This window comes from Geotrypetes seraphini, chromosome 2, assembly GCF_902459505.1.
Source record: "Geotrypetes seraphini chromosome 2, aGeoSer1.1, whole genome shotgun sequence".
Classification (NCBI taxonomy): Eukaryota; Metazoa; Chordata; class Amphibia; order Gymnophiona; family Dermophiidae; genus Geotrypetes; species Geotrypetes seraphini.
In genome coordinates, this window is record NC_047085.1 from 292,244,320 (window position 1) to 292,266,868 (window position 22,549).

At 43.8% G+C, this 22,549-nt stretch overlaps 1 protein-coding gene across 6 annotated transcripts in view; it reads right to left on the minus strand.

The window, feature by feature from the left end:
• Nucleotides 1–22,549, minus strand: part of CTNND2 (catenin delta 2) — a 1,866,736-nt gene that overhangs the window by 453,391 nt on the left and 1,390,796 nt on the right. The window lies entirely within an intron of this gene.

Here is a 22,549-nt window from a genome sequence, read left to right on the forward strand (position 1 = left end):
TTCCCGAGTAGTGCTGCCTATTCGCAGATTCAAATCGATTCACGTCGGTGAATTGATTCAAATCAATTTGTTTTCTTTAAAAAATCAGACTTTCCAATTCACTGACCAACCCTCCTCCCCGCATATCTTCAGGCCTCCTAAAGCAGGAGCAGCAGTGCTCTGGCAAGTGAAAGGCCTGGCCTAAGAGCTGCCTCTTGCAGGCCCTCCACTGCCGCTGCTGCTTCTGCTTTAGGAGGCCTGATGTCAGAGCTCACAGGGGGCGGGGGTGGTGTCGGTTGGGAAGTGCTGCATAGGTGCCAGCATGGTGGGCACCCTCGGCTCCCCGAAAGCCAGCATGTTTTCCCCTTTTTCCCACCATCATCTGGCTTCCTCCTGATCTCCTGGTCTCGCTTTCAAAACTAATTACTGCCTCCAGAGGATCCCCGATGATGTAGTGATTCTAGCAGGCTGCCGTCAGCCTCTGCTGCACGTTCCTTCTGCCGTGGTCCATCCCAGACCAAAACAGGATGTGATGTCATAGGAGGGGCGGGACCGCAGCAGAGGGAATGTGCAGCAGAGGCCAACGGCTGCATACTAGAATCGCTACATCACCAGCTATCTAATTAGTTTTGAAAGGGGGCCAGGGGGAAGCTGGATGACAGTGGAGAGAAGGGGGAAACATGCTGTCCTTTGGGGGGCCCCCTGATGTAGCTATTAGAAGTACACAGAGGGAGGGAGTCCAAAGAGAGGAGGAAATGCCCGAATGAGGGTGGGGGGGGGGAAGGGGAATAAATGGAATGGAGAGAGGGAGGGAAAAGGAAGGGAGAGAAGTTGAACCCAAGGGATGGTGTGGAGGGAGGGGGAATAGAAATACTGGATGGGGGGAGTGGTCATTTGAGAAATGCTGGACTATGGGGATGAGACACATTAAAGGAGAGGTGCCAGACCTTCAGGGGAGGAAAGGGAAACGGAAGGGGAGAACAGAGATGGAAGATGGATGGTGAGCATGGAGAAAGAAGAAAACGTCAAATGGGCAGGAGACCCTGGCAAGCGAGTTAATAGAAGACAAACAGAAATCAGAGCCTGGAACCAACATGGTTTGAATGATGACCAGACAACAAAAGGTAGAAAAATAATTTTATTTTCTGTTTTCTGATAACAGCAGCTCTGGCAGGATACACATTTCAAATCTGACATGTTGTAAAGACAGCGAATGTGAGCTAGGACCTAACAGGGAGAGGAAAAGTCTTTTTTGTTTGTTTTGTTTATACCACAGCACCAGTGTGGGTAGGAGAGGGCAAAGACAAAATAAACCCTCCAGGACGTTTTATAAAAACACCCAATTGGGCAGGAAAATCGATACAACAGGCTGAATCGAATCAAAACAATTTTCACTGAATCAGGTAGCACTATTCTAGAGTTTAACTATTTCCTCCTATTGGTTTTAAAAGTATTTTTCTGTAACTTCAATGAGTGTCCCCTAGTCTTTTTGCAATTTTTGATGGAGTAAAAAATTAATCCACTTGGAAATATCAGGAAAACTTGGACTTCCCCCCCTAAGAAATTTGTATCCATAGCACAGTAATAAAGCCTTAGGGCCTCTTCTATTAAACTGCGCTAGCAGTTTTCTAGAGCAGGGAGCCTATGAGCATCAGGAGCAGCGCGGGCCATTCAGTGCGGCTCTCTGCACTAAAAACTGCTAGCGCAGTTTAGAAGAGGGGGCTAGTATAGCTTTTTTATCTTGAAGAAGCACAAAGGATACTAAGGGCTCCTTTTACGAAGCCGCATTAGTGGTTTAACGCGTGTAATAGCGTGCGCTAATTTGCCAGCCGCGCTAGCCATTACTGCATCCACTTGAGCAGGCGGTAGTTTTTTGGGCTAGCGCGGGGGTTAGCGCATGCTAAAAATATGCGTGCGCTAAAAACCCTAGCGCAGCTTCGTAAAAGGAGCCCTAAAAGTGAAGATTGAGATTTTATTTCCTCTTGTGAAAATCCTGAAATAGTGGATACATCTAATGATAGAATAGCTTGAACCAAAACCAGTCACAAATGTTAAATAATACATCTTCTATAAAGGTGGATAACTTTTTCCTGGATAGCCTAACACCATTGTTATAAATTTAACAAAAAGATCCTTTCCTGAGATACAGTCTGATTGAGGAAAAATTAAAAATCTCAAATTGAGATTCCTATTATTGATCTCCAAATTCTCAAATTTCCTCAAAAGCGTAAGATTATCTTTAGTCATTTTAGAATAATATATTACTTCAAAGACTGAGGTTTCCAAACAAATCTGAGAAGCAATTTTAGCTTCAATTTCTTATATCTTTGCAGAGGAGGAAGTGGATTTCACAATGAAAAATACAAACCTTGTAAAAATTTCTCCAAACCAGTCCATAGAATCTCTAACACCGCCACCTCAGGCTTCTGTGGAATTTCAAGCGAAGGCACCAAATCAACGTAAGAACATAAGTACTGCCATCTCCAGATCAGACCTTCGGTCCATCAATTCCGGCGATCCGCACACGCGGAGGCCCAGCCAGGTGTACACCTGGCGTAATTTTAGTCACCCATATCTTTCTATGCCTCTCGTAAGGAGATGTGCATCTAGTTTGTTTTTAAATCCTAGAACAGTGGATTCCGCAATAACCTCCTCTGGGAGGGCATTCCAGGTGTCCACCAATCAATGCTGATATTTTCTTGGCTTCCGAACTTTGTGAATCTGAAATAGCACCCACCACAGGCAACACACCCAAACCTCCATTCACTGCCACTGAATCAATATTCTTAGGAATTGGAGAGCTGTACCCGACTTCCCTGTTGGCTCTTCCATGCCAGCAGGGAAGTTGGGTCCAGCTGCAACACCCTCCTGACCCAGGACAATGCAGGGTTTCAAAATCTAGTGTGCGGTGAACCAAAGGACTCGAGGAACCTATGTTTTTCAGAAGTTGATACTTCAGAATATGTTTCTCTACCAGGATATTTTCAGTTATGTGTATTCATTGATGAAATGCACAAGTTGGGGCCTCTCCCTAGCTCTGGCAGCATCTGTGCCATGCAGAGAAGGAATTGCCTATGCTGTAATCATGGTCTGGCATGAAAAAGAAGGCAGAGTCTGGAGGAAGGTACCCCTTAGTCTTGCCCTGATTCCTAATGCTTAGGCAAAAAAAACCCCTTTCGATAAGGAAACAGCAAGAGCCCTGCCCACCTGCTTGTCTGTCTGCCCACCGCCGCACCACCGCCCATGCGTCCCTGTTACTTTGCTGGAGCCGGACTCGCTTCATCCTCTCCCAGCAGCAACTCCGTGCAGGGATGATGTGTACAGCCATTCACACGCTGCATGTGGCTGGCCCACAATCATGCCCTCTGACATCAATTCTGATATTGGAGAGAAGGTTGCGGTCAGCTACATTGCGTGTGAATTGTTGCCTACGTCCCTGTACGGAGTTGCTGCTGGGACAGGATGGATCGAGTCCGGCTCTGACAAAGTAACTGGGACGGCTTTGTGGGTGGTACAGCAGGCGTTCAGACAGGCAGGGAGGCATACTCGGAAGCGGCTTCAGCAGCGGGCAGGGAAGGATCCCTGGCAGTGGCGGCCAAGCCGCGTACCCCAACAAGCGGCCCACCTACCCCCAAGGGTACATGTACCTCGAGTTGAGAACCCAGTGCTAAATGATTTAATGCTAATAGAATTCCTAGAGCATCAGAGCAGCATTAAAACATTTAACGCTCCATGCCATGGTAGAAACCTCTACCATGGCTTAGTAAAATGGGGGTAAGTGATGGTAAATTAATGACACTGTATCAGCCAAGAGACATTTTTCTCAGGTTTACAGATGTATAATTCATATTTGTAATCTGAAATCATAATTGATAATGCAATTTTATAGTAACAGTTTCACACTTGATTAAAAAATCATAATGTATAAACTATTTACTGTCATTACATGCAAATTAATGCAAATTTATCAACAGAGTTGTATTTGGAGTGCATAAGAAATATTTTAAAATGTGTGCTCCATAGAAAATCTGAATTATGAGACTTGATTTTTCTAGATTTTGATCCATTTCACGTATTTCAACTCTGTTAACTCAATTACTTGGATGAACTGATCTGCCCTACCGTGTATTTATGAAGTATTATTAATTATGTGGTACTGTATATACAAAGAAAGGTATATTTTTGGCGTTTCAGTATTTATATTGGTATCTAACTTTTGTCTTATAATAATGAATCTTTAGTAGGAACCTACTGGAAAATGAGCAGCAAACATTATAAGAAAAAGCTGAACAGTTTTTCAGCTATGTATCAGAGTTACCTAAGAGTATTACACAAATAAAGAGTTACGCTTCAACATAACTGGATAGTTGGTGCCTAAGTCAGTTTCCCATTCTAATCTCCAAATATAAAAAAGTATGTTGCCTGTATATTCATTTGAAACATCTCAAATATGTCTAAATATACAAACAGAAAAGGCTGATGTTGTAGGTAAGTTATACCACTAAAAACATCTTTGAAATAACTTTTAGGACAATAAGGCCAGAGAAAATAGTTTTATGAAATCCTGCAGTTTGAAAAACCAATTGATTCAAAATTCATAAAATTTAATTTAAATGCATTGGAATCGATATTCAGTCAGTGGTGCTCATAGTTTGCTAACCACTGCTGGCATTATGCCTGGAAATTCAGTGATGGGCCATGCCCAGGCTTTGGTACAGCCAGTTAAGTACCATATTCAGCATTTAACTGGCTTTGGGGCAATGCATAAAAATAGTGCTGAATATTAGCATTTAACCAGCCAACTCTGCTCCCGGAATGCCCCTCAAATAGCCAGTTTTGACATAGGTGCGAATGGGGTGGGAACTGAGGTCATAGGGACGGGGACGAGCTCACAAGGACGGGGACAAATTTTTCCCCCGTATCATTCTATAGTAGCTAGAGCAGAGTTCCAAGAAGCCGATTGATCCTCATGTGATTGAGCCAGAAAATCAGATGGGAAGAATGAAATCAGAAGGGGGAGGTGATGAAATATATATTTTCCCAAAATTTCTAAAGAATTTTTGAAATACCTGGGATGTTGGTAAAGTCATTGTTGAAGCAGTAGAATATGAACAAGACAGAAAAAGACCCCAGAAAGCAGTCAGATCAAGGCACTGGGTCATAAGAAAAAGGAGGCCATAAAACAGAAGTGACCAAAGAAGACAGAACCAGATCCAAACAATTTCCAGCTGTATGAGTGGGACTAAGGAAACAATTTGCCCTAGCATCTAAGGGATCATTCACATATAAATTAAAGTTCCCCAAAATAACTAAATTGGAGAAATTAGAGACCACACCAGCTAATGCTTGAAATAAATGTTCCCATCTATCAGCAGTTAGAGGTGGAGGACAATAAATCAGGAGAACATGTAGGGGAACCAACATGTACGGGAACCAGAAAGGGGAATTTTACAAATAAAAGCTGAAAATGAAGAAAACTTGTAACTCGTCATTGAATAACAGGGAATGTATCCGAATAAATAAAAGCTAAACCACCACTCCTAAGGACAAAATAATACATAGAGAGTACTGAAACGTTAGAAGGAAGACGTGTACAAATGAGTCTTCCCTCAATTTAAGCCATGTTTCTGTTAACATAAGAAGTCAAAATGTTGACAAGAAAGAAGATCATATATATAAGTGGCCTTAGATTTAACAGATATTCAACTTATTAAACCGTACTTAAGGGAATATAGTTGTTCGAGGAAGCCCTAGAACACAGGGCCAAATATCTATCCAGAATTGAGGAAGCCATGTTAGCATCTAAAAAACCAGTTGAGCACATGTAGAGTGACAAACATGTGCTAAGACCTAAAGCAAAATATAAGGAGTGCATACACATAATGAGCCAGGAAGTCAAGAAGGCTGTGACACCTTGAAAACTTGATCCTCAGAGCTCACCCCAAGGAGCAAGCACAAGGAGCATGTCCTGTTTCTTAGTAGTGTGCCGCTGCAGCACAAATGCCACAATAGACTTGTTTAAATCTCCCCATGCTCAAGTCAGTTGTCAGACGTGCTGACGGTCATGTGACCTAACTTCACAAGGACGAGGCATTTGGACGTAGGAGGAGTCAGCCTTGTAATGGACTGACCACAGTGACATGCAAATAGAGAAGTGGAGCACCTTAAAAGACACTTCTGTGAACTTCACATAAAGGTGCCAGAAGTATATTTTCCCATAATCCCCTTATAATGTACTGTATGGTGAGCGCTCCCAAACTCCTCCTACACCCACCTGTCTACCACCATAAAAGACCTTATGGCTGCAGGTGGCACCTTCATGGCAGTATAGTAGAATTTTGGTGGGTTTTGGTGGACTCCCCACCCCAAAAAATATGAATAAAAAAGTACATACTTGTCTGTAGAACAGCAGCATCTATTATGTGAAATATTAGTAGAGCATCACATAGGTGTGGTAGATGGGCTAATGAGCCATAGAGAGGACGAACCAGGCCCTTAAGACACTCTAACCAGTACATTTATGGTGGAAAGAGTGAGGTCACCAAGATCCTACTATGCCTGCATCCATAAGGGTTATTGAGATGGGAGACAGGTGGGTATAGAGATGTTTTGGAGGGATCAACCTACATTACAAGGGGGTTATGGTGAGAAGTATAACTGGCACAGCAGTGACCTCTAAGGTACCCCACTGCTCTACTGGGATGTCTATGTGGCTAGTCCATTACAATGCTGGCTCCTCCCATGTCTAAAAGGTCTAGGTTTGGATTTTTCCAACTTGGATATTTCTGAGGCCTCATAGTTTCCACTAAAAATGTAGTGGTTATAGAGCATCTTATGGGCCTGGGTCCTCCTCTCTATTGCTCATTAGCCCATCCACCTGGCTACTTAAGGAACCTGTATGATGCTCTACTAACCTTTCCAATACCAGATGACGATGTTGTACAGAAAGATATGTATTGTTTTATTCATATTTTTCAGGGGTGGAAGGAAGTTAGTGACAACTGTGTGTGTGTGTGTGGGGGGGGAGGAGGGTCATTACGTAATCCCTCCAGTGGTTATCTGGTCAGTTTGGGTACCTTTTGGGCACTTAGACACTTCTAAAATAGGTCTAGCTCAGAACACCTAAGTTCCATCTAAGACATCCTGCAAAAAGATCAAATATCACTGCAAAACATCCAGGTCTAACCTGGCCCACCACCTGCCCAAAACACACCTCTAACATACCCACTTTCTGAGTTGTACGTTTTGGAAGACCAACGCCCTGCAAAAACGTCTTCTTTGTTTCAATTATCGGCACTTGGACTTTTGCAGAGAAAAAACATCCAAGTGCTGATTTTTTGACATTTTTGTGTTTTGAAAATCCCCTTATTTCTATACTAATTAAACTGAACAGGATAATATTGACAGTGTTTAAATAACAGGAAAACGAGCCAATCAACATCTAGTACAAGAGCAGCCTTGTTCTATTAAGTAGTCCTGACCAATATAAGCATTTGTTTTGTGACAGTTCCATTTTCACAATTCATCTGTCCTTTGAAGGTATATGACCTGACAATTACCTTCCTTACTATACTATTAAAGCAGGTGAAATATAAAGCAGATTTAATTATTAGGTATAACAACAAAAAATCTCTAGAAGTCCCATGAGCTGTTGTATTTCTTATAATTATTATTATACTCTGATGATATCCTTTTTATTTTAAGAAAAAACTCAAAGAGAGAAATAGTTACAATTAAATCACTAAAAACAAATAAAAAATAACAATTCATAAAATAAACATAAGAATAATAGCAAGCAATGCAGAAATGTCTGGTAAGCTACCTAGAAAAAACATCTCTCTCAAATTAAAAACCCATTTGAAGAGCCAGGCTTGCTAATTTAAAAGTAAAATATCCTCTTAAATTAACACTAAATAACTTCTGGGTACTTCAAATAGCTTTCTAGTTTTTACTGACATTTATATGACACCCCAAAGCAGGGCACTATACAATAAATTACACTTGGATATAAAATTTCCCTAGCTTAAAGAATTTTGTGTCAAATTTGATACCTGAAATGAACGATAAAGTGACTTGCCCAAGGTCATAGCTGTGCTACTGGCGCCAGCTTTAAATCTGATTTATTGGTTCTCAGCCAAAGAATCTATCCATTAGGCCACTCCTTGTCCCTCTCATTAATCAACATTTGCCTTTTAAACACTGTTGGATACTGCTGCAGAAAATTATTTCTGGACAGTCAGTGTCATGGAGGAACAAGGGCATTCTATCTATGCATAGAACAATAATCAGCACAGATAAGTTGTTAAGTTTGGGCCAGCACATAAATTGTTCTAAATTAAGCAATTTAGCTCTATGTACAAAAATTGAATATTGTTACTTAAGTGGGGACTTAACAGGTTGTCTGAGTTAATAGGGAAGGATGGTGCCTATTATTTTCCCTATTTTATAAAGACACAGGAGCTGCTATGTGTTTTCATACAATACTAGCACAAATCCTAGAGAAATTGAACTTAGGTTGAACGTGAAGATATCATACCTGCTTTAGAGCAGAACTAACGGCCTGTTGTACAAAGCCACGCTAGCGGCTGCAGCGCGGTAACGGTCCCGAAGCCCATAGAGATTTAAGGGGCTTCGGGGCTGTTGCCGGGTGGCAGCCACTAGTGCGGCTTTGTAAAACAGGCCCTAAATGTTAGCACATACTTTACATATGTACATAATGATCCACCTATGTTCTGCCCAAATTCCTCTTCTGAGCATGACTTTTAAGCATGACTTCATTTTATAAGAGCCCATTTATACACATGATGTGGCATCTTAAGTGCAAAAATGGAATTTAATAATTACCCTCATGTACTCAGGTAAGGCTAGACTCAGTTAGGGCACTGGTCTTTGACCTAAGGACCTCCGCGGGAGCGGCTGGCTGACCACGATGGACCACTGCTCTGACCCAGTAGCGGCAATTCTTATGTTCTTATAAGGTGGTGCTTAGTTACAACACTTTAAAGGTGATGTAAATATCTGTGCCACTATTTCTCAAGCACGCATGTAAATTATACTATTTTATAATCTAGACACTTGTGCTTTCTGCCCACTTCTCACCCAATCTCCAGTCCTGTGCAAGTCTACTCACAAAGTACGAGCCATTACTTCAAAGCGCTTAGTATTTTATAAGAAGTCACTTGTATGTGTATGTGGCTACATTCAAGGGTAAATGAGTAAATATCACCAAAATAGGCATGCACTTTACCATTTAAAGAACATGTCCTCTTATAAAATCACTTTCTACATGTAAAGTTGCTAGTGAGAAACATTCTCCATGCACTGAATGATACTGAATATAAAAATATTTTTAAACACCATGGCTGGCATTTAGAAGAACATATTCGTCACCAGGTTTACAAAGTGACCTGTTTTGTAAAATATTGCTCACAGGGTAAATAAAGACGGAATTCATAATACTGATATCCACTAATTTGTTCTTTCTTAAAGCCTTCAAATGACCTTATACCTTGTCTTTTACATCTCTGTAACTCCACATGTGTTCTATTTTTTTTTTTCTTTTTTAATTCCACTAGTAAATTCTGGGCATAAAAAGGTATACATCTTTAATAGGATAAAAAGGCTCCATTATAAACACTAATGCATGTCTAACTAAAATATTCCCAAAATAGAACAGCTGTCTTTGGAGGCTAAGCAAAAGCATTTTGAGAATTTGTAAAAATAAGTAAGTAAGTGGAATATAAGATATAAATGAGTTCTATTTTTAAGCATAATTCACACTCTGTATTCAAATTTCCTGCTGTTCTGAATATAAATGACAGATAAAAGAATTTAAACTCAGTTCCTTAACCTTTATAATACCTGCTAGAGCAGACCTCTGTATGGCAGTATCTTAACTCATGTCAACTACTGCTAAATTGAAAATGCCTAGAAAAAAATATCATACCACCATAGCCAAACTAGATACCAAAGTCTGCTAGTTACTGTATACAACAATGTGGCACACACTTTCACACTGGTTCCTTTCAGGAAAACTGGTAATACTTTTATAAGTATACTGCATTTTGTTCCATTCAGTTTTAAAACAATTAGTAGAAAGACAGAGTGTGCCTCTGACTTGAATTAGCTATAGAAAAACACATCAGTTTATCCAGAATGGTAGAGGGCAAAGAGTGGGAAAAATAAGCCTATGGAGAAGGAAGCAGTATGGCCATGCAAAATGCGTAGAGATGGTCAAGTCAAAGGCAGTAGACTTTTAGGGCCTGATTCTGTATAGGATGCCTGGTCTCGGCAGCCGCTGAAGCGCCTTTCGAGAATCGCGTGTCCTATACAGAATCGCCACTCCGATTCTCTTACCAGCATCCATGTCACAAACGCCGTTTAGAGAATTGCGTTGCTGCTGAGTTGATCATGGCAAGGGAATCTCCCTGTCCTGATTATTTGAGTGGCAGCAGCAGGGAACTCCCCCCCCCCACCCCCAGCGAGGTCAGGCAGCAGGAGGGATGTCTACTCCTTCCCACCACCCTCCCACTCCCCGAAGTATCCACCTCTGAAGCATCCCTCAGCAATTCCTCCTGCTGGAACCCTCTAGCAGAAGGAAGTGCCCAGTTTCTCTTGCCGGAACCCCACCCAACTGCGATAGGCAGGATGGATGTCCACTCCCTCCTGCCAGAACACCCCTCCAAAAAACACCCCCCTCACCCAAATGCAATAGGCAAGAGGGATGCCCACTCGCTCCTGCCAGAACAACCCCCCACACACCCAGTGACTGACCAATCCCCCACCCACCCAGCGACCACCCCTCCACCCATAACCCCCCACCCATCTGCTGATTCCCCTAAAGGGGAGATATCCACTCATACTCCCCCCCCCCCCCCCCCGTACCTTATAAACAGAAGGTCTGCCCGGAGAGGCCTTAGGCATCTGGGCGAACCGGAGTCTTAGGCCTCCTTCCCACTGCATTCTGGGTGCTCTGGGAGTGGCCTAAGACTCCAATTGGCCAGATATATAAAGCCTCTTCCATGGGAGGGCCTTAGACAACTGGGCCCTTCCCAGTGCATCCCAGATAGGCAGGAGGGATGCCCACTCCCTCCTTCCAAAACACCCCAGAACCAATCAGGGCCTTAGGCTCCTCTACGGTGCATCCCAGAATGCACCGGGAAAGAGAAGGCCCGCCATTTTCCAGTGGCGGGCTTGACGGCTGGAGGGTGTATGCCTCCCTCCATCCGGCCCTTCTGTTTACAAGGTACGGAGGGAGGGGAGAGTTGGAGGTGGGTGGTCTCCCCTTTAGGGGGATCACTTGATGGGTGGGGGTGGTTGCCAGGTGTGGGGGTGTTTTTGTGGGGGTGTTCTGGTAGGAGGGAGTGGGCATCCCTTCTTCCTATCATGATTTGGTGGGGGTGTTTCGGGGGTGTTCTGGCAGGAGGGAGTGGGTATTCCTCCTACCTATTGCGGTTGAGTGTGAGGTTCTGGCAGGAGGGAGTGGTCATCCCTTCTGCCTAACAGTTGGGTTGTGGGGTGTTTTGGGGGGGTTCCAGTAGGAGGAATTGGGCACTCCTCCTGCGAGGGGAAGCTGGGGAGGAGAAGCTTCAGGGGCTGGTGGCAGGAGGGAGTGGGCATCCCTCCTGCTGCTCAACTTCACAGAGGGAGGATAAGGTCCCTGCTGCAGCCGATTAGCTGATCACTGCAGTGAGATTTCTTTGCTGCAACCAGCATTTTGTCGTCATACATTTCAGGCACCTATTGCAGCCCTAGGGATACGCATAGGGCCACCTAAACTCACCCAAGGCCACTTCTGGGTGAAACCATGCCCATGCCTATCCTTGGGCGAGGTAAAGCATCCCTATGCATCTCCCTCAACTGCGACAGATGCCTACTATATCTAGGTGGCCTGCCTAGGGGTGTTTTTTTTTTTAAGTGCGTCCTGATTGGCTGGTTAGACAGTAGTAGGACGCGTACCGCCCCCTACATTATAGGCACTGTTCAGCACGGTTGTCAAACAACTGCTAGACACCATTTATAGAATCACATCTAGCGGTGCTTAATCAAATTAAGGCATCATAAGGATAATCTTACTGGATCAGACCAATGGTCCATCTAGCCAAGTATTTAGTCTTCATGGAGGCCAATCCAAGGCACAACTACATGGAAGAAACCCAAATAGTAGTGGCATTCCATGCCACCAATCCAGGGCAAGCAGTGGCTTCTCCCATGTCTGTCTCAACAGCAGTTTATGGACTTTTCCTCCAGGAACTTGAAAAAACCTCTTTTTAAACCGCTACCTTAATTATTCTTACCACATCCTCTGGCAATGCATTCCAGAGCTTAACTATTCTCTGAGTGAAAAAATATATCCTCCTATTGGTTTTAAAAGTATTACTCTGTAACTTGTAACTTTTGTATACAGTTATCACCAGTCAAACTTTAACAGATAGCTGTGATAGCCTTAAAAGTTCCACAGCAAAGATACAGACTAAGGCTCTGTATCCCAAGCCTAGCCATCCCAGTCCTTTATAATTACACTACCTTAATAATACCAATACCATAATCTCTGCTCTCCTATTTCATGCCAATTACTCTCTTAGCCAACATGTATTCTTCCATCCCAGTCATCACAGGCTAAGGTAGATATGGTGACCCAAGTCACCTTCCCCACAGCAAATCCTTAGCACACAGACCCCGCTACTTTAGGCCTGTTCCCATCACCCCCCCACCTCCCCTTGCCACACACATCCAATAACCTCAAAATTGCACTAGCAAATACAAAGTCTGTAAACAACAAAGTCATTATATTAAATGATCTCCTCGCAGACAATAACTGGAACATCTTCCTAATTACCAAAACGTGGCTTAAAGATAATGACGGAGCTACCTTGAGTATATTTTGCCCATCAGGGTACCAAGCAATAGCTTGCTCACACACTAACATTAGGAGGTGTAACTGCCATCATTAAGTCCAGCCTCAACCCAAGGTTGATTGACACCATCACACTAGATGCACTAGAGTGCCTTACCTTCTCTGTTAGGTCAAGAGACCTAACCTTTGCCTTGATACACAGAGCACTGCACTCTCCAATGTCCATCTTAGATAACCTGCTATCCTTAGCACACTGTCATCACATACAACTGGGTCATCATACTTGGAGACCTTAACTTTGCAAACTACCCAAACGATACCAGATCCCTGGCAGACTTCATCACTTCACTATCGGCCCTAAGCTTCAGACACATGGTCCCCTCACTGACTCACTTTGAGGGCCACTTCCTAGACCTAATCTATATTCAAAAAGATACTCAGCCCACCACAGGAACTCCTGACTGCTCCACCAAACTGGTACCCTGGTCTGATCACCATTTGATCATATTCAACCACACCTATAAAACAATCAGTCATCAATTGGAAAGCAAACCCAACATAAGAAGATATAGCACAGTTACTTACCGTAACAGGTGTTATCCAGGGACAGCAGGCAGATATTATCACTGATGGGTGATGTCACCAACGGAGCCCTGGTATGGACCACTTTAAGAACTTGGAAAGTTATTGGCTGCCCGCACCGTCCATGCGTGAGTGCCTTACCGCCCGACGTAGGCGCGCGGTCCCTCAGTTACGATAAGCAAGCTAAGAAGCCAACCCGGGGAGGTTGGAGGGTTGTGAGAATATCTGCCTGCTGTCCCTGGATAACACCTGTTACGGTAAGTTACTGTGCTTTATCCCAGGACAAGCAGGCAGCCTATTCTCACTGATGGGTGACCTCCAAGTTAACAGAATGGGATGGTGGGAGAGTTGGCCTTTAGGAAAATAAATTTTGTAATACAGATTGGCCGAAGTGAGCATCCTGTCTGGAGAAGGACTCCAGACAGTAGTGAGAAGTGAAGGTATGAACTGAGGACCAGGTGGCAGCTTTACAGATTTCCTCAATGGGAGTAGATCTGAGGAATGCCATAGCTCGAACTTTATGGGCTGTGACACAGCTCTCCAGTGCCAGTCCGGTCTGAGCATATCAGAACGAAATGCAAGTATCAAGCCAGTTGGAAATCGTTCTCTTGGAAACAGGATGCCCCAACTTGTTTGGATCAAAAGAGATGAATAGTTGGGGAGAGGTTCTGTGTGGCTTGTGCGATCTAGATAGTAAGCCAAAGCTTGTTTACAGTCCAAAGTATGTAAGGCCTGTTCTCCAGGAAGAGAATGAGGCTTAGGAAAAAATACTGGTAGAACAATTGACTGAGATGAAAGTCAGAGACAACTTTTGGAAGAAACTTTGGATGAGTACGGAGAACCACCTTATCATGATGAAAAACTGTGAAAGGTGGATCCGCTACCAGTGCTTGTAACTCACTGACCCTCCTGGCAGAGGTGAGAGCAATAAGAAAGACTACTTTCCAGGTAAGAAATTTGAGATGAGCTGTAGCCACTGGTTCAAATGGTGGTTTCATCAAACTAGAAAGAACCACATTAAGATCCCAGACAATAGGTGAAGGCTTAAGAGGAGGTTTTACATTGAAAGCCCCTTCATGAATCTGGAAACCAAAGGATGAGCCGTGAGCGGTTTGCCTTGTACTGGTTCATGATAAGCAGTGATAGCACTGAGATGGACTCAAATGGATGTAGATTTAAGTCTAGAGTCAAACAAAGAAAGAAGATAGTCCAACACCAACTCTACTGCTAAGGAAGTTGGATGATGATGATGATGATGATGATGAAGAGAACACCATGACGAAAACCTCGTCCACTTCTGTTGATAATAGTGCTGAGTAGCTGGTTTCCTAGAGGCATCAATAATTTAACAAACAGGCTGAGAGAGGATTGTTTGAGTAGAGCTCAGCCTGAGAGAAACCAAGCTGTCAGGTGTAGAGACTGCAGGTTGGATGTAGAAGGGATTGCTGATTCTGAGTAAGCAGAGTAGGAAACATTGGAAGAAGTATGAGTTCCCTGGAACTGAGCTGAAGAATGTTGCATGGACCACCGTGGAGCAATGAGAATCATGGTGGCTGCTTCTCTCTTGAGCTTGAACAGAGTTTTCAACATGAGATGAAGTGGAGGGAAGGCATATAGAAACCGACCCGTCCAATCCAGAAGAAAAGCATCCGCCGCTAGACGGAGATGAAAGTAAAGTCTGGAGCAAAACTGGGGCAACTGGTGATTGTGAGGGGCTGCAAATAAGTCCACCTGTAGAGTGCCCCATTGAGCAAATACGGACTAGAGAGTTACATGGTCAAGAGTCTATTCGTGATGTTGAAGGATTCTGCTGAGGTTGTCTGCTAGTGAATTCTTCTCTCCTTGGATGTATACAGCCTTAAAGAACAGATTGTGAGCTGTCATCCAAGTCCAAATTTTTTGAGCCTCCTGACACAACAGGAGAGAACCCATGTCTCCTTGCTTGTTGATGTAGTACATTGCTACTTGATTATCCATGCAAAGGAGGAGGACTTGAGGACAGAGGAGATGTTGAAACGCCTTGAGGGCATAAAACATCACTCTGAGTTCCAGGAAATTGATGTGGAACTTCCTCTCTCTGGAAGTACAAAGACCCTGAGTCTGTAGATCGTCCATATGCGCTCCCCATGCATAAGGAGATGCGTCTGTGGTGATGATCTTTTGATGAGGAGGCAAGTGAAAAAGGAGACCTCTGGAAAGATTGGATGAGGTCATCCACCAATGAAGAGACTGCAGAAGAGATGATGGCACAGATATGTACTTTGAGAGACGATCCGTCGCTTGAGACCACTGGGACGCTAAAGTCTACTGAGGAGTTTGCAGATGGAGTCTTGCCAGGGGTGTGACATGGACAGTGGAAGCCATGTGACCTAGAAGAACCATCATGTGCCTGGCAGAGATGGTTTGAAGAGGAAGCAATTGTTGACAGAGATGAATGAGTCTGAAGTTGATCTGGTGGAAGAAACGCCCTCATAAGAGTGGTGTCCAGGATCGCCCCAATGAATTGAAGAAGCTGCATTAGAATGAGATGTGATTTGGGTAAGTTGACTTCGAATCCCAGAAGCTGAAGAAAGGAGATGGTTTGAGATGTTGCTTGAGTCACTCTCTGAGAGGAAACATCCTTAATCAACCAGTTGTCCAGGTAAGGAAAGACCTGAAGGCCATGCAAACGGAGAGAGGCGGCCACCACAATCAGGCATTTCGGGAATACTCTGGGAGAAGATTCCAGACCAAAAGGAAGAACCTTGTACTAGTAATGATATTGATTTATCTGAAACTGAAGGTACTTCCGAGAGGCTGGATTAATGGGAACATGCGTGCAGGCTTCTTTGAGATTTAGGGAGCTTAGCCAGTCATTCTGAATTTTTTTTTACTATAAATTTGTTGAGGGCTCTGAGATCCAAGATGGGTCATAGTCCCCCCGTCTTCTTGGGTACTAGAAAATAATGGGAGTAGAATCCTCTGCCCTGTTGATCGAGAGGAACTGCTTCGATGGCATTTAGCAGAAGAAGGGATTGCACCTCCTGCAGAAGAAGGAAGGGCTGTGCAGGGTCCAAAGCAGACTCTTTTGGAGGACTGTCTGGAGGAAGAGTCTGGAAATGAAGAATGTAACCCTGACGAACGATGGTGAGGACCCAAAGATCCGAGGTAATGAGTTCCCAACAATTGATGAAGAACTGAAGATGACCCCCGATGGGCTGGGGCAATGGGTGAGAAATGCTGAGACTGGCTATGCTCCAAAGAAACAGGTCAAAAAGGCTGTTGAGGTTTAGGTTGTGCAGCCAGTTGCTTTTCCTGTTGTTGGCAAGGCTGCTGTTGTTCAGGCTGCCGTTGTCTGCGAGGCTGAAACTGAGGCGGTTGTAAGGGTCTAGCAGCAAACCGACATTGGTAGGTAGACTGTGGCCTGTAAGGGCAAGCAGGTAGAGATTTTTTCTTGTTTTTAACCAAAGTATCCCACCTGGTTTCATGAGCTGACAACTTTTGAGTAGTGGTATCTAAAGACTCTCCAAAAAGTTCATCGCCCAAACAAGAAGCATTGGCCAGACGATCTTGATGATTAACATTCAGCTCAGATACTCGAAGCCAAGTCAAGCGTCGCATAGCTACAGACATGGCAGTGGCACGGGATGAAAGCTCAAAGGTATCATAAATAGAGCGAACCAAAATCTTCCTCAATTGAAATAAACTAGAAACGTACTGCTGCAAGAGAGGAACTTTGCGCACAGGCAAGTATTTTTGGAGAGCAGACACTTGTTGGACTAGGTGTTTAAGATAAAAGAAAAAATGGAAAGCATAATTTACAGACCTATTGGCAAGCGTAGAATTCTGGAATAAACCCTTACCAAAGCGGTCCATTGTTTTGCCTTCCCTGCCAGGAGGGACAGAAGTGTAAGCACTGGCACCGGCAGATTTTTTAAGAGTAGACTCCACCAGAAGTGACTCATGGGGGAGTTGAGGCTTATCAAAACCAGGAAAAGCCAACACTCTGTAGAGGGAATCCAGTTTGTGAGGAGCTCCAGGGACAGTTAGAGGAGTTTCTAGATTTTTATAATAAGTCTCCCTGAGAATATAATGAAGAGGGAGCTTAAGAAACCCCTTAGGAGGCTGCTCAAAATCTAATGCATCCAAAAATGCCTTAGATTTTTTAGAATCAGCCACCAGAGGAATGGAAAGTGCCTCTGACATCTCCCTCAAAAATTTTGAGAAAGAGGTCTGTTCAAGCTTCGAAACAGGCTCTTGAGAAGAAATATCACCATCAGAAGAAGCCTCATCATCTGTCAGGGTAGGTTCCTCCGAGTCCTCCCAGAGATCCGAATCCTTCATCGGCGGAGGTCGAGAGGTGGGTGTCGAGGGCTCAACATGCTTGAGTTTCTTCAATGATTTGACCGACATCGTCTTGGGAGATGTATAGGAGGAATGATGTCGAGCTGCCTGCCTGCCGGCATCGAAGAACTTTTCCGAGTTGGTGCCGGGACAGTAGCGACTGGCTCAACAAAGGTTGATGCCGGGACGGATGGCTCAGACCTGGCCGGTGCCGCCAGAGTCAATGCCGAAACTATATGATCAGAGCGAACCGGCACCTGAGGAGCTGGTGTCGCCAGCACTGGAAGCAAAAGTTATAATTGCTCTCGTAACTGGACTTTCAATACTGCAGCAATTGTGTCCTCGAGAGATGGCAGCGGTACCGCTTGCCTTTTCGCCGATACCTTCGGTGCCGCGCTATGCTCCGGAGGTGAGGAGACCGATGATGAGGCACTCGCCTCGATCGGAGCCGAACGTTTTTTAGGGCGCCTCGAGGTCAGCAGGATTTGGCTCACTGCAGCAGTGACCTGAGGGCCTGAAAGGGTAGGGGAAGGCTTCTTAGCCAGCTTACTTACAGACTGCGACACCGAGGGAGAATCCTGCGATGTCGAATGATGTGATGTCAACTTCGGCGTGGATTACGATGCTGGGACCAATGCCGAATCACCTTCCATAGCGGACCCGAACAGCAAACGTTGTTGATTCTGACGGTTTCTGAGGGTCCTCTTCTGAAGAGACGAACAACAGGTTCAAGTATCAGCCCTGTGGTCTGGCCCTAGACACTGGAGACACCAGTGATGTGGGTCCGTGATAGAAATAGGGCGAGCACACCGTTCGCATTTCTTAAAACCTATAGGCGTTCGGGACATAGAGGGGAAAGTGGCCTCAGTAAAATCGAATGTCGAGGCTTGAGGCATGGAACAGGCACCGCCGGGCCAAAAGCGTGAAAGCGAAAAAGTTAAATTTTTTTTTTAAACTCAGAAATAAAAGATAAAAGAAAAAGAAGACAAACTATGAAGAAAAAAGTCAAAAAGACAACCGCATGAGCGGGAAGGTAGTGAAAAATTCAACGACACTGTTGAAAGTGACTTCTTAGCTCTGCGGAAACTAAGAAACTAAGGGACCAAGCGCCTATGTCGGGTAGGAAGGCACTCGCGCATGCGCGGTGCGGGCAGCTGAGAACTTTTCAAATTCTTAAAGTGGTCCATACTGGGGCTCCGTTGGTGACATCACCAATCAGTGAGAATATGCTGCCTGCTTGTCCTGGGATAAACAACAATAACTCTATCAACTTAGAAGATCTCTCCACAGGCCATCACTAGACATAGGTGCTGTTCCATTAGGCCATCTTTTCACTCACCTAATTTGGTGGTGCCTATGTCAGATGCCTAATTCAACCACACCTATTTTCTGCCCATAACCACGCTTATTCTTTGAGATAGGCGTTGTTAGGAGTCCTTAGGTGTGGGAGGGCGCCTCCACGTAGGTGTCAGTAGGCGTCTCAAGAATTCGGGGCCAAATTCTTAAATAGTTAAATTTTTTTTCATTGACTGAAAATTGGCGTGGTCAATTACCATGCTGATTAAACCGATTAAAACATAAAATTTAGGTACAGATCCCAAACTTAGGTGTCGCTAGGTGGCTGCAATTAGGGTACTGTTTATAGAATATGGCCTTTAGTGTATTTTGTTTATATCAGAAAGGAGGTTGTAGCATAGCAGTAAGATGAACTGGCTATACTCCACTAAAAGCAGAAGAGGATTAAGGAAAGACCCTACTGCTGGCTGTCATTCCTCTAAGGTTTATTAGTCTTAATATATCACCTTTTACAAAAAGCAGCAAAACAGTTTACAAACAATAAATGGTTGATAGCTGGCAGTTTTCCTTAGCACAGATGGTAGTAGAAAGGAGAAGGAAGATGATAACCAGATCTAGAGTGTAATGGGGCAAACCGGTTTTTAGTTGATGACATCTACTATGTTAGATAAGCACAATTACTTACCGTAACAGGTGTTATCCAGGGACAAAAAGACAGATATTCTCACATGTTGGTGACGTCATCCATGACAGTGTCAAAGTGCATTGCTGCAAGTGCCTTCCTGCCCAATGTCAGCTCACAATACTTCAGTTCCGTAAGCAAGCTAAGAAGCCAACCAAGGGAGGTGGGAGGAATGTGAGAGTATCTGTCTGCTGTCCCCAGATAACACCTGTTATGGTAAGTAACTGTGCTTTATCCTTGGACAAGCAGACAGCATAGTCTCAAATGTGGGACTCCCTAGCTTACTGCAATAGGATGGAGGGTTGGCTATTAAGAAGAAAATAAATTCTGCAATACTGCTTGGCCAAAACAACCATCTCATCTGGAATAGGGTTCTAGACAGTAGTGAGATGTGAATTCATGAATTGGTGAATTGAAGACCAAGTAGCTGCTTTGCAAATATCTTCAATAAGAGTGGAATGCAAAAAGGCCACTGATGCTGCCATAGCTTGGACCTTGTGTGCTATAACTTGTTCCTCGAGCTGCAGTCCAGCTTGAGCATAGCAGAAGGAAATACAGGCCCGTCAATCATGTGGAAATAGTTTGTTTGGTGACAGGGAGACCCAATCTATTAGGATCAAATGAGATGAAAAGTTGAAGTGAAGACCTGTGTGGCTTAGTCCTTTGTATGTAATAAGCCAAAGAATGATTACAGTGCAAAGTGTGAAGAGCTGTTTCTCCAAGATGAGAATGAGGCTTTGGGGAAAAAAAACTGGAAGCACAATGGATTGATTCAGGTGAAATTCCGTGACTGCTTTTGAGAGGAATTTACCATGGGTCCTGAGAAACATCTTGTAATGATGAAATACTGTGAAAGGTGGGTCGCATACCAATTCTTGAAGTTCACTCACTTGACAAGTGGAAGTGATAGAGATCAAGAAAACCACTTTCCAAGTGAGAAATTTAAGATGAGTAGATGTCAGTGGTTCAAATGGTGGCTTCATCAGACTGGCTAAGACTGACTACATTAAGATCCCAGACAACTGGAGTCAGCTTGAGCGGAGGTTTAAAGTTGAAAAGTCCTTCATAAACTGGGAAACAAGTGGATGAGTGGCCAGAGGTTTATTGTTGATAGGAGCATGGAAAGCACTAATAGCACTGAGGTGAACTCTGACCGAAGTAGTCTTTAAGTCCAGAATTGGATAAATAGAGAAGATAGTCAAACACTGAAGGAAGAGAAGAGGAAGAAACATCCAGATGCACTTATGTTGATAGCATTGCTGAGTAGAAGGCTTTCTGGAAGCAGCTATAATGGCTTGTACTGAATCAGAAAGATTAGAATTTGCTGAAGTCAGACCAAAAGATACCAAGCTGTCAGGTGCAGAGATTACAGATTGGGATATAAAAGAGATCCTTGATTCTGAGTGAGCAGAGATGGAAAGATCTGCAAAGGAACTGGATCCTTGGCACTTAGCTGAAGTAGAAGGGAAAACCAAGGTTGTCTGGGCCACTGAAGAGCTATCGGGATCATGGTGGCCGATTCGCTCTTGAGCTTGACTAAGATTTTTAGAATGAGAGAGATTGGTGGAAATGCATAGAGGCACTTGTTCGTGCTGTCGAGAAGAAATGCATCTGCTTCAAGACGATGAGAAGAGTACTGTTGGGAGCAGAATTGAGGCCTGGAACTCCCTACCTTCACATCTTTGGGAAGAGATCCCGTTAGATAAATTTAAATCCAACTTTAAAACTTTCCTTTTTAAAGATGCTTATGATCAATAATAATTAATGGCAAGTCAAAGGAAGAGCATTTCCCTACCTCATGTGCTGATCCTTTTATATTCTCCTTTCTTTTAATAATTTGTATTTCACCCATAATACTTTCGTCTCCAGTTTGTCAATTTAGTCTAATTAGTCAATGTTTTCCCCTTGATTTTAATAATTATAATTCTGTGAACCACTTAGACAATTTTTTTAAGCAATATATCAAATTTTAAATAAAACTTGAAAACTTGAAACAAACAGGTCTATCTGAGGATCCCCCAAAGAGAGAAGATGTGGCATAAGATTGTGAAATTGAGAGACCACTCGTGTGGTTGGAGAACTCTGCTGAGCTTTTCAGCAAGGGCATTCTGCTTGCCTTGCACATATATAGCTTAGAAAAAAATGTTGTGAGGAATTGCCCAATTCCAAATGCGCTCGGCCTCTTGACAAAGGGGAAGAGAACTTGTGCCCCCCTGCTTGTTGATGTAGTACATCACTACTTGATTGTCTGTTCGAACAGGAAGGACTTGTTGGAAAGACTCCTGGAAGGATTTTAGAGCATTGTGAATTGCCCGCAGTTCTAACAGGTTGATGTTCAATGTCTTTTCTTGAGCAGATCACCGACCCTGTGTCCTGAGACCGTTCAGGTGGAATCCCCAAGCATACATGGACGCTTCCATGGTAAGCACTTTCTGATATGGGGAAGATGTGAAACAACAAACCTCTGGAGAGATTTGTTGGATTCAGCCATCACTGGAGAGATTGATGAAGAGGCGAGTTGACTGTGATCCATCGGGATAAGGGATCGAGAGCTTGAGACCACTGAGATGCAAGGGTCCACTGATCTGAGATGAGTCATGCATAGGGGGGTGACATGAACTGTAGATTCCATGTGACCTATGAGTTGCATCATTTGTCATTGTAGAATGGAGACATGACTGCAAAGATGAAGTAAGGTATCTTGTCGTTGTTGAGGTAGAAATGCCCATAGAAGAGTGGTGTCGAGTAGGGCTTCAATAAATTGCAGCACATGAGAGGGTTGAAGTTGTGACTTGGGAAATTCACTTTGACAATATCCGTCACTCACATGT